Genomic DNA, 12,618 nt, shown 5'->3' on the forward strand with positions numbered 1-12,618 from the left:
GATTTCGGCGCTAGTCCCCTCGTCGGGGAGGAGTACAGAAATTGATTTTAAGAGCCCTTTATGTCGAAGTAAATGGCTTCGTCGTGTGGACGGGTGCAGGGTTAATTCGATTTAACGCTGCTAAATTCGAACTAAACTCATAGTGTAGACCAGGCCTAAGGCTGTGTCTACACTTTGAGCTACAGGAATGATTCCCAGCTCATGTAGACATACTTGTACTAGCTCTTGAGCTAGCATGCTAAGAATAGTAGTGTAGCCACAGTAGCAAAGGCAGCAGCAAGTGGCAGCATGGGCTAACTCCCCTGAGTACAAACCCACTGGGACTCCGTGGGTACATACTGGGTACAGATAACCCATGCTGTGACTCGCCACTGCCCACACTACCTAGGCCAGTGGTTTTCAAACTGTGGGTCATGACCCAGTACTGGCACTGGGTCGCGGCGGCTCTGGTCAGCACCGCCGATGGGGCCATTAAGAGTCCTGTCGGCGGTGCTGCCCAGCTAAGGCAGGCTAGTCCCTACCTGTTGACACCGCGCTGCGCCCCGGAAGCAGCCAGTAGCAGGTCCGGCTCCTAGGCAGGGGGGCCATGGGTCTCTGTATGCTTCCACCGCTCCGAGCACTGGCTCTGCACTCCCATTGGCTGGTTTCCAGCCAATGGGAACTAGTGGGGCAATACCTGCAGGCTAGAGCTGCACAGAACTGCTTGCATGCCTCTGCCTAGGAACCGGACCTGTTGCTGGCCATGTCCTGGGTGCAGCGCGGTTCACGGTGCCAGGATAGGCAGGAAGCCTGCCTTAGCATCTCCACTGCGCCACTGATCGGGAGCCACCTGAGGTGAGCCCGTGCCCCAATCCCGTGCCCCAATCCCCTGCAAAACCCCTCATCCCCGGCCCCACCACAGAGCCTACACCCAGAGCCCCAACCCCCTCCTCTACCCCAACCCTCTGCCCCAGCCCTGAGCCCCAAACCTGGAGCCCCCTCTTGCACCCCACACCCCCGGCCCCACCCCAGAGCCTGCACCTCCAGCCCAGAGCCCTGACCTGCTCCCACACTCCAGCCCCCTGCCCCAGCCCAGAGCCCCCTCCCACACCCTCAACCCCTTATTCCCAGCCCCACCCCACAGCCCTCACTCTCACACCCCAACCATCTGCCCCAGCCCCTCATCCCCAGCTCTGTTGGGTCACAGGCATCAACAATTTTCTTCAACTGGGTCACCGGAAAAAGAAGTTTGAAAACCACTGACCTAGGCTACACTAAAGTCCTTTGGAAGAGCTGCAGAGTAAACATATGCTTCCCAGGGACATTCTCACAAACTGTGAGATCAAGTATCCCATCTGAAATTTCAGCACTGTGGTGGTTAAAACAGTGAGAGAAAAACAACATTGTTTTGCACTTAGAAACCTGTTTCTAATCAGCCGAGCTACTCCTATGGGGTCAAATAAAAATGATTAGCTTATTAAAAGCATAGCTTTGCTATTTAATAAGCAAAAATGATTGAAAATTCTGTTCCAGATCCTGATAATTTTAGTGTTTCTAGTTAAGCCTGCAAAATTGCATTCATTATTAGTGTCTAGATTCATTAACAATTCAATTTATAGATATTAATGCTTATAATGCATGCTTCGCTTGCCAAAACTTGAAGAGAAATTGTTTCAATTAGCTTTCATGGATCATGAATCCTACCGGCTGGGTATTTTTAGACAAAAGATACAAACACATCCCCAAGCAATGCTAATGCACAGCTGGGATTCGTATATAAGGTCACTTGAGCTAAAAGTTTAAAAGGAAAAACAGTAAATGAGTTTTGCCCAGAAGAGACAGACAGGAATAACGTGTCTTCAGCTACCAATCAAATATTTGTATGTCATACTAGTGACTTGGGGGGAGGAAGGAGACCAGGATTCTTGGCTTTTTATATTGCATTTTTAAAAAACCAAGCTGTGCAGGCCCAAACCAGTGACTAAATTACAGGGCAGTTTTCACAGCATATGAAAGAACACAGTGGTTTACGTGCATTTATAGGCCCCAGGCCAAGTTATTTTGCTCTCAGTTAGATCCATAAGATACCGCTAAAGTCAATGAGGTAGCACAGCACAGAGTTAACTGAGGGCATAATTTGGCCCCATGTATTTTTTACACTCCTTCCTTAGGACAAATCCTGTTGCACTGAGGAAAGCAAATATTCAAATATCTTTGTGCTGCACACACATGCATAGTCACAGGACTGAGGAATAAAATCTTCAGGCCCAAATGACCAAGCTGCATGTCATAACCACTTTTAATAAGCATGATGAGAAATAGCAGACATGGCAAATATACACAAATGGCAAAAACTCCAACAAGCCCCAAGATGACTCCATGCCAGAAACAGTGGTGCCTTGCCAAACAGTGCCTTAGCTGCAAGCACAAAATTCCTTTTGAATTCACTGGGAGCTTTATTCAGACATCCCAGGGAACAATAGAATCTCAAAATCGAGATTACCCATTTATTTGTGAGTGTCTAAAATAGAAATGTATGGAACGGCAGAGTCCACCCACTAGCTCCAAGTAATATACAGGAGTTGGTATAAACAAGTCAGCATTTGCCAACAGTTACTGATAATCCCAGTTTTTCCTCTTATACTTAGAATAGGAAATAGCCCTGGTATCTACTGGTAAATGCTGGTATTTTAATTGCTGTACCATTTTCACAAAAACAAGGTATCACAAGATATAGAGGATTCCCCTGAAGTAGACAATCTTCATATTAATACAAATACTATCCCCCTCTGCATTAAGCTCACTAACCACAATAAATAAAGCCTAGTATGTTTGTTTATCTTTTTCTTTTTTAATTATTTGGAGGTAGGAGAGGTTTCCAGATTTTACTTTTCTCTATAATGAACAGTTACATGTAGCTCACTGAATGAAAAATGCCAGGGCCCGTGAAACAGTGAATGGAATGTGCAGAAGGAAGGTGATCTGAATTTGAGTCACCCATTTACTGGTCTAGAAGACCATTTCTATATTACTTATGGAACAAAACTAGTTGATGTCATGCAACCTGTTATCCAAAATAGGAAGTGAACCCAAAGAAAACAGTTAAGTAGCTTTCACAAGCTGATCCTATGAAATGGAGCAGAATGGCGACAAAAAAACCCTGTACTATTAGCAGAGAGATCCATATTTCAGGGACCCAGAAAGTCCAAGAGGTAGCTATGTGTTCTGCATGTACTAACTAAACCATATGAGCTAAAGTGGTGCAGAAAAACAGTGAGTACATTTAAGAGCACTCCTATGACGGCAAATGAAATATACAGTGTCTAGCACAATGGGGCCCCAATCCCAACAGCGACGGCTAAGTGTTACTGCAATACAAATATTAATAATATAGATACAAGCAGACATAAGAATGCTTCAGAAGAAAATCTGGGGGGGGGGGGGGGGGGAAATCACACACAACAAAATGGAGACATTTGTTTCCATCTGGGATTAAGAGCTGTCACTGCAGTTGTGTAATGTAGTGTTAAGGAGCTTTTTATTTGAACCTTGCAATGTATATGATCCCTGAGCGCCAAAAACTCTTACTTTGGACACCGCCTTTAACACTTGATTCCAGTCAACTAAACTATGCAATATGCATACCTCCCAAAAGAGAGTTCTCCAAAACACTTTGGTCTGAACCACAGACACACTTCCAGGACTCACCCTTCCACTTCTTTAAGCAATCCCAATACGCAATCACTTACTTAAAACAGCTACTGTTCCAAAGGTTTGGAGTGTAGCAAACATTGCATCCATATTTATCAAATGCTCCAGGGATGTTCCAGGGAATTACAGACTAGTAAACCTTACATCAGTACCTGATAAATTGGTCAAAACGACAATTGAAAATAGAATAGTAAAACATCTGGAAGATGATGAGATGGTCTAACCAGCACAGTTTCTGCAAAGGAAAATAGTCTCTCGTTAATTTCTTACAATTTTTTGAACATTTCAATAACGCAATGGATAAAGGACAAGCAGTTGACATACTTATTTAGACTTTCTAAAGGTCTCTCTCAAGGTCACTCACAACAGGTTAGTAAAGAAGCTAAGTCTTCGTGGGATGAGAGGCATATTATTTTAATGGATCAAAAACTGGCTAGTAGAGAGAGAACAAACAAGTAGGACTGAACAGTCAATTTTCATCACAGCAAAAGATTAAGAGCAGAGTACCTCAAGGTTCTGTATTTGGTCCAGTATGGGTTCAATATATTTATTAATGGTCTGGAAAGGGAGGTGAGTAAAAAGGTAGCAAAATTTGCAGATGTCCAGGGTTATTTAGGTTAGTTAGGACCAGAGAGAATGGTCAAGAACTTCAGAGAGATCTAAACAAGCTAGGTGAATGAGCAACATGAAAAATGAAAACCACCCATACACCCTGCAGGGTTCTAAATTAACTGTATTAACTCAGGAAAGAGCCCTAGACCTCTGCTCAATGTGCAGCTGCAATAAAAAAAAAAAAGCAAACAAGATACAGTAAAAAGCTTTTTTTATTCGGCATGTTGGCGGAATGGGTGGGGGTTGCCGATAAGTGAAAAATTCCGGTTAACTAAGAGGGAGGGAGTTTGGGTGTTGGAGAGGGTGCGGGGCTAAGGGGTGGGGTACAGGAGTGTGTGCAGGCTCTGGGAGGGAGTTTGGGTGTGGGTTCGGGGCAGGAGATTTGGACACAGGAGGGGTTTTGGGGTACCAGATGGGGGGGCGCGCTCACCTCGGGCAGCTCCCTGGAAGTTGCGACCTATCCCTCCCTGTTCCTAGGCGGAGGCACAACTAGGTGGCTCTGTGCACTGCCCTCGCCCCGAGCACTAGCTCTGCAGCTTCCATTGGCCAGGAACCATGGAGCCTGGTAGAGTGGAAGGACCCAGGCTCCCCTACCAAAACCCCCCTCTGCCGGTCGAAAAGCCTAACCACTAGGTCACATTCCCCACGAACACAAGCCATCAGAGAGAACAAAGGAAAGGCAGTCTCCATTCCCTCAGTACCAGTGGCTGGGCCCACAGCCACCAGTGACGTAGCCTGCAGCAACCCAGACATGCAATTGCAGGGAAGTCCTGCCCAACCCTGGGCTGAAACATGTCCAGGGCAGACAGAATCTTCAGAGATTTCAACTGTTAAGCTAGCAAGTCTCTACTGAACATGGGTGAACTGCAATTTTAAAACATATAATTTGGCCACATTTGGGCAGAGTTTCATGGGGACAGCAAGAAGCACATCCCTGACCCAAAGACCACTATGCTGTCAAATTTCAAGTCCCTGCTACAAAGCATGGGGGTGCTAGTGCACTTCCAAGAAAAGGTTGCCAGACTTATATTTGTTTTTTAAAAAATATATATATTTCTTCTAGCCTTGTTCATGGAAATAGCTGAACTGTTCTGGGTGGAAATTTCCAAAACAGTTCAGCCTGAGAAAGACACCCGCCATGGAAAATTTCAGCACTAATAGTTAAAGCTTGGCAAAGTTATAAGCAACTAAAAAACGGGTCTTATAGTCTGGAGGAGGTATCATAGAATCATGGAAGGTTGGAAGAGACCTCCGGAGGTCATCTAGTCCAGTCCCCTGCTCAAAGCAGGACCAACACTAACTAAATCATCCCACTTAGGGCTTTGTCAAGCCAGGCCTTAAAAACCTCTAAGGATGGAGATTCCACCACCTTCCTAGGTAGAGCGGGAGCTTTCGTTCTCCTTATTTCATAATGCAAGAACAAGGGGACATTCAATTAGATTAAAAGATATAGGATTCAAAACAAATCACAAGAAATATTTTTTCACACAATGAGTAATTAGACTATGGAACTCACTGGTACAGGAATTCATTGAGGCCAAGAATTTAGCAAGATTCAAAAAAGGATCCATATAAAGGTACAATAACAAAAATATCAAGAGTTATAACAAATGATAAAAAAATCTGGAAGGGACATTAAACCTCACACTTCAGGGCTCGATCTCTAACTACTAGAGATCAGATTAAAACCTAATGTGGTGGGCAGATCTTACTAGATCTGCCTATCGTTAGCCTTTTATAGCTTCCTCAGAAGCAGCTGATGCTGGCCACTGTCAGAGACAGGATGCTGGACGAGATGGACCTCAGATCTCATCCAGTATGGCAATTCCTATGTTCCCAATACACCACTCACCTATGCTGTAAATATGCATCTTTAGAAGAAGAGGAAGAACTCCTCTTCTTCTGAGTCTCCTAAAAAGTCCTTTGCAACGCCACAGGCCTTTGTCTCATTTTAAATAGCTACAGATTCAACTAATATACAAGCAACACAATTGGATCGTCTCATTTTTGGCATGCACAAATGATCATATTAGCACAAATTTAAGATTCTATCATTACAGTAAGTAAGTTGTATCATACCAGTTCTGCATTGCCTACCCTCAGATTCAAAAGTTCAAAGTAACTGACTTTTTCCAGGCCCATTTCTTCCAGTAATTAATCAATCAATGAATTCAAGACCCTCTTTGTAACATTCATTCAATGATCTCTCCTCTCCAAAAGCAGGTGACATTAACTTCCAGGCAGGCAAATGCTTTTCCCAGATTCAGTCTCACAAACCTTTCCTGACTAAGATATGTTTCACTGGAGAGTTTACCTGAGTTATCTAGCCTCGAGTTACTTCTGTCAAGGTAGTCTAGCAGCTCAAGTGAGAGCAGCCACACTGATTTAACATTCAAGCTGCTGTGTCCACCCTGGCATTGCACTGACTCGTGCATGGACCTAAGACTTCTGGGAGCACATCCCTTGGTTTTTTGCACTGCAGTGAGCTGAGCCACTCTATTAATTCCTACCCAGTGAATTATAAGAGACCTTGTATGTCCTTTCTGCACACATGGGGGGAAATTGTGGAAGAGCATTGGAGGACTAGCGGTAGTTGAGTAGAGCTAGCCTGCATCCACACTGCATTGTGGTTGTGTTAGCACAACTCATCAGCTGCAACCTTTCATTTAATCAGAAATTTGCTAATGTAGCAATACAATATGGCCTCTTCCTCAAAGCCTTGTTCCAACCACATTATGCTGCTCTGGCAGTGCATAGGGGACTGGAAAGCTTCCCTAAAATGCTGTCAAGCCCTTTCCCCCTGCAGAGGACTCTTCAGATAGTGCAAAGGTGATGTAGCCAGCTCTACCCCACCTGCTCTCCATCACACACACTTCATACAGATCCTGTCAGAGACAGAAAAGTGGGAAGGGGGCTTACTGGGAGCAGAAGGGGGCACAATGACAGTGCATGGTGTTATAGTCAATCCTTGACTGGCAATCCTTAGGGGGCCACTGCAGCCACTGTAACTTAGGAGAAACCCTCACACTGCTCTAAATTACCCCAAGGGCTCTTTGAGCCCCCAGCTGGACTAAGAATGAGAGGAGCAGAAAGCTGGCTAAAGCCACATCCACTCTCTTCACCTGCACTAAGTGTGAGAAACACAAGTTCAGCATAGCTGAGGATTCAGCCTCTACCTCCCATGGTTCCAAATTCACAAATGCAAATTTACATCTTCAACAACTACAGTTTGTAAAAACAAAACAAATTAAGTCATTGAATAAATGAATCTCCTTTAAAAAAATTCTCAGAAGCAAAATGACAATGCCAGACTTACTGCCAAGGTCTGTGGTCAGCAATGATGTCATTAACAAGAACAAACTACTATTCAAGACCATAATTCATTCAATATTAGAAGATCCACGGGCCTGGCTTTGCCACACTAAAAACAGTGGACAATAGGAATCCCTCTTAGGAGGAGCTCACTCCCCACCACACACTTGCATTCATCTTCTACCAGCTTCTAAGTGCTCTGATGAGTCTTTTGTCTCTCTGTGGCTAATCTACCACTCCAAGATACTTCTCTTCCCTCTCACTCCACGCCCCTTCTTTAATTACAAAACCGGTAACCTCAGGAGCAGTTAAATATTTTCAGCAAGATGAATGGGGAGGCAGAATTAAAGGGAATAGCAGACTATATTTCCAGATGGAAAATTTAGTTTTGTGCTCATAACTTCATCCAGGACATCAGTGTCAGTATTTCTAGCGCAAGGCTTTGTAGGAACACTCAATTTCCCCTGCAGCAGTCAAAGCACATTTCACTGAGCAAGAAGAGGCTTGTTGGAAAATGCAGACCCTGGCATTTTAGGATTAAACCTGCCTTACATTGGAGACAAGTGCCCCCATGCCTTGCCTAGTATAGATAACCTTGCCAGGAGCCATAGTGCAAATGAGTGAAGGGGTTAATCACATAAGGATGGATTTACATAGCTATTCAGACACCTAAAGATGCAGATCAGCATCTAGAGGAATTTACAAATGTACCCCCTACTTAGGCACCAAGCAGAATTCACAAAAGAGCCCATCTGTGTCTTCAGGCACCTAAATACCTTTGTAAATCTGGCCCTTGGACCTTTGGATTTGCATGGCAGCATGTCAAAACTAGTTACCTTTAATCACGAGTCATTTCCTTGGAGAGTATCATCAGTTGATTTGGGAACGCATCTCCATAGGACAAAAACCCAAGGCACGTGATGGGACAGTAAAGACATAACATAAGAATTGACAGTCAGATTTGGATCAGATCAATGTTTCATCTAGTCCAGTACGCTGTCGATGACAGAGGCCAGTACCAGACAGATGCTTTACAGAATAGTGCAAGAAACCCAGCACTGGACAACTGTACAGAAGTTTCTTTCAAACACTGACTGGCACTTGGTTTATATCCTAAAGAAAGAGGTTTTACACCCCTACTAATTTTTCTATTCATATAATTTTTTTTTTAAATCCCACTAACATCGTAGCATTCACAGGTTAATTATGCATGTGTAAACAAATATTTAACCTAAATGAGGATGCTGAACGCGTCAGTCATCTAAATTCTCTTTGCTTTGCTTCTACCTAGATTATAATGTCGGTGTCCAGGTATTTACAATTTATATAGCACCAAAAGTGAGTACTTATTATTTTAATTTATAATTGAATTTAAATAGTAATTCTCCCTAAAATATAAATTTATATTCATTGTAAATTAACATAAAAGCACTTGAAAGATGGTCTCTAAATTACTCGGATGAATTCATTATCTTGGATCAATAAAATCTGTACCCCAGTCTCCCTAAGCTATTCGTTCTTTTGGTCTCTTCGTTATGTAGATCTTCATTTAGAATCCAATCCAGCAAACACTTATGTTTGTAACTTTGCACACATGAGTAATGGCTTTAATGGGATGAAATTTTTCTTGGATGAGGCTGTTTTGAAACTCTTCAGGACAGGGACTATGTCTTTTTTAGGTCTGTAAAGTAACTACCCCAATATAACACGACCAGATAGAACACAAATTCGGATATAACGTGGTAAAGCAGTGCTCTGAGGGGGACGGGGCTGCGGACTTCAGTGGATCAAAGTAAGTTCGATATAACGCGGTTTCACCTATAACGTGGTAAGGCTTTTTGGCTCCCGAGGACAGCGTTATATTGGAGTAGAAGTGTACGATCAATATTTACTATCTTTCCTCACTTGTGGGAACCATTAGTGCACTAGTTTGCATGTCCTACTGTATCTACCATTTTTTCAGATGGTGCGCTCAAGTCAGAGCGCTGCTGTCATTATACTTGTCTGTAAAGCATTAGGCACACCTTTGGCACTGTATGAGTAGTAGCAGTAGCGGTAATAACAACAACAATGTAAACCTAGCATTAATGGGCTGGTGTGTGAATGGCTACAGACTTAAGGTGTATCTACACTAGCAAAAATCAAACCTATGCCACCAGTGCAGCTACCACTGGTGCAGCTGCAGAGATGGTGAATTACAGGTCCAAATTTGGCTAGTGCAGACAAAACCTCAGAGGCTAACTATGTAAATATTGATGCTTGCAAGTGGACACAGAAAGCTACTGCACTCAAAAGGAATCGGATTGCATTTGAAAGCCAGCAGCAGTTCCCAGATGTTTTAGTGCCCTGGGGTCTGAGGAGTAATGAATATCTACTAGATGGTTGAGTTAATGAAGTGTATTTCCCCTGGAGATCCCAAAGAATATCTGGAAGGCACAGTTTCCTATTTTAAGGAGATAGAAATGTGAACGATTTACCAGCTATGTGTCCATCTGCAGGAGTATTGGTTGGAACTTTTGTTGTTTTTTTAAAATGATGTTACTACTTCTCACTCTCTGCTTCCTACCAACAGAAAAGTGGGTACTCCCACCCACCCAACCTTCTCTCTACTCTTTTTGTGCTTTCTGCACCAAAATGCATTTAGTGAAGGATCCAGAAGTAACCCCAGATAGCAGATTTCATCTGCCAAATCTCAGTACTTTTGCCTTACAAAAAACCCTCTAGTTGGTGGCTTTTTCATCCTTACTACTAAAATGTAAGCGATTCATCTGCTTTGGGTGATTTTTTTGTACCTCTGGAAATTAGAAAAACTGATGTCAAGGCTAATTCCCCACTCTGGCACGTCGAGTGCAAAAGGTGGGGCCTGCAAGGATTCTAAAAATTAATACTGGTCACTCCAGGCTTGTATTAAACTCCCGAGGTTACAGCTTCTCTCTGACCTTGGATGGGTAGATGCTGCAACCACCCAAGTGCAGAACCACTTTGAAAGCCCAGGAAGGTGCACTTGGAAATTCCTTCTTGTGGGGTACCCTCAAGCCCTTTCACCTCCTGCCAGGGAAGAGCTAAGAAAGAAAAACAAAAGGAAATCAGCTGTTGCCACCAGCTAATTAAACATGTGCCCTAAACCTCTTAGGACAAAAAAATCCAATCCTGTTCTTTAAAAAGGTAATTTTTTTTTTTAAATAAAAAAAGAAAATACTTCTGGAAACTCAGGCTATTGCTAGATTTTTAAAAAAGTAACTACAAGGATTAAGCACCAAAAATAATTTTCTTGAGGTCCCACTTAAAGGTTACAAGCAAAACAAAAGCACCTGGGTTTAGTATAAAGGAGTCCACAAGCCATAAAAAAGTAAAGAGATAAACCTAAATCGCATCTTCCTAGACATTTCCTGATCTACTTACATATCTGGGGTTTCAAATGAGTAGTTTCTAGGTATGATACTAAGGATTTTTCATACCTGGTCCAAGCTTTTTACAGCATAGATGCTCTGTCCTTCTCTCCGGGAGAACAACCAACCAGACAGACAAAAGGGGAGTCATTTTTCAATTTTAAAAAGTTCTAGCCTTCCCTTTGGCTCTTTTGGCCAGGTGTCCACTCACTTCCTTTTACCTATGCATAGCAGTGAAACTTTTTAACCCTTTACAGGTAGAGCGATGAGAGAACAGCTACTAAGAGGGATTTTATAGCTACTGGCTGGGTGTCCATAAAAAGGGAGCTCTCCCCTCTCCCCACTTCATTTATCACAACTGATAATAAAAAGCCCTTGACAAGGTCCATCACCAAACACTTAATTAGGCCATCATGGGATGAGGGAAGGTTTTCTCATGAATCAGTAACTGGTTAAAAGATAGGAAACAAAGGGTAGTAATAAATACTCAGTTTTCACAATGGAGAGAGGTAAATGGTGAGATCCCCTAAGTATCTGTACTGAGACCTGTGCTGTTAACATTCATAAATGATCTGGAAAAAGGAGTCAATGATGAGGTGGCAAAATTTGCAGATGATACAAAATTTCTCAAGATAGCTAAGTCCAAAGCTGACTGCAAAGAGTTACAACAGGATCTCACAAAACTGGATGATTGGCAACAAAATGGCAGATGAAATACAATGTTGATAAATACAAAGTAATGCACATTGGAAAAAATAATCCCAAATAGATATAGCTAATTTAGACCCCATCATTTGGTGTTACCACTCAGGAAAAAGATCTTGGTGTCATGGTGGATAGACCCCTGAAAATCATCTGCTCAGTGCAAAGCAGTAGTCAAAAAAGCTAACAATGTTAGGAACCTTTAGGAAAGAGATAATAAAAAGAGAAAATTTCATAATGCCACTATAAAAATCCATAGTATGCCCACCCCTTGAATACTGCATGCAATTCTGGTCACCCCATCTAAAAAAAGATACATTCAAATTGGAAAAGGTACAGAGAAAAGCAACAAAAATGATTAGGGGTATAGAACAGTTTCCATACCAGGATAGATAAAAAGACTGGGACTATTCAGCTTAGACAAAAGATAACTAAGGAAGGATATGATAGAGGTCTATAACTCATGAACGATACCCATTCACATAACATAAGAACTAGGGGTCATTTAAAGAAATGACTAGGTAACAGGTTTAAAACAAACAAAAGGACATACTTCTTCAAACAATGCACAGTCAACTTGTGGAACTCGTTGCCAGGGGATGTTGTGAAGGCCAAAACTATAACTGGGTTCAGAAAAGAATTAGATAAATTCATAGTGGATAGGTCCATCGATAGCTATTAGTCAGGATGATCAGGGATGCAACCCCCTGCTCCGTGTGTCCCTAAGCCTCCAATTACCAGAAGCTGGGATGGACCACTCAAAATTGCCCTATTCTGTTCATTCTCTTCAAAGCATCTGGCACTGGCCACAGTCAGATTTAGGATACTGGACCATTGGTCTGACCCAGTCTGGCCGTTCTTATGTGATGAAGGATAGAGGGCCAAATGTTATACATATGAGGAAAAGGAGAGC

The 12,618-nt window shown here is 42.7% G+C and overlaps 1 protein-coding gene across 2 annotated transcripts in view; it reads right to left on the reverse strand.

Annotated features, from left to right (window-relative positions):
- Window positions 1-12,618, reverse strand: part of PMFBP1 (polyamine modulated factor 1 binding protein 1) — a 341,248-nt gene that overhangs the window by 285,929 nt on the left and 42,701 nt on the right. The window lies entirely within an intron of this gene.

The sequence above is a fragment of the Malaclemys terrapin genome, chromosome 14 (assembly GCF_027887155.1).
Source record: "Malaclemys terrapin pileata isolate rMalTer1 chromosome 14, rMalTer1.hap1, whole genome shotgun sequence".
Classification (NCBI taxonomy): Eukaryota; Metazoa; Chordata; order Testudines; family Emydidae; genus Malaclemys; species Malaclemys terrapin.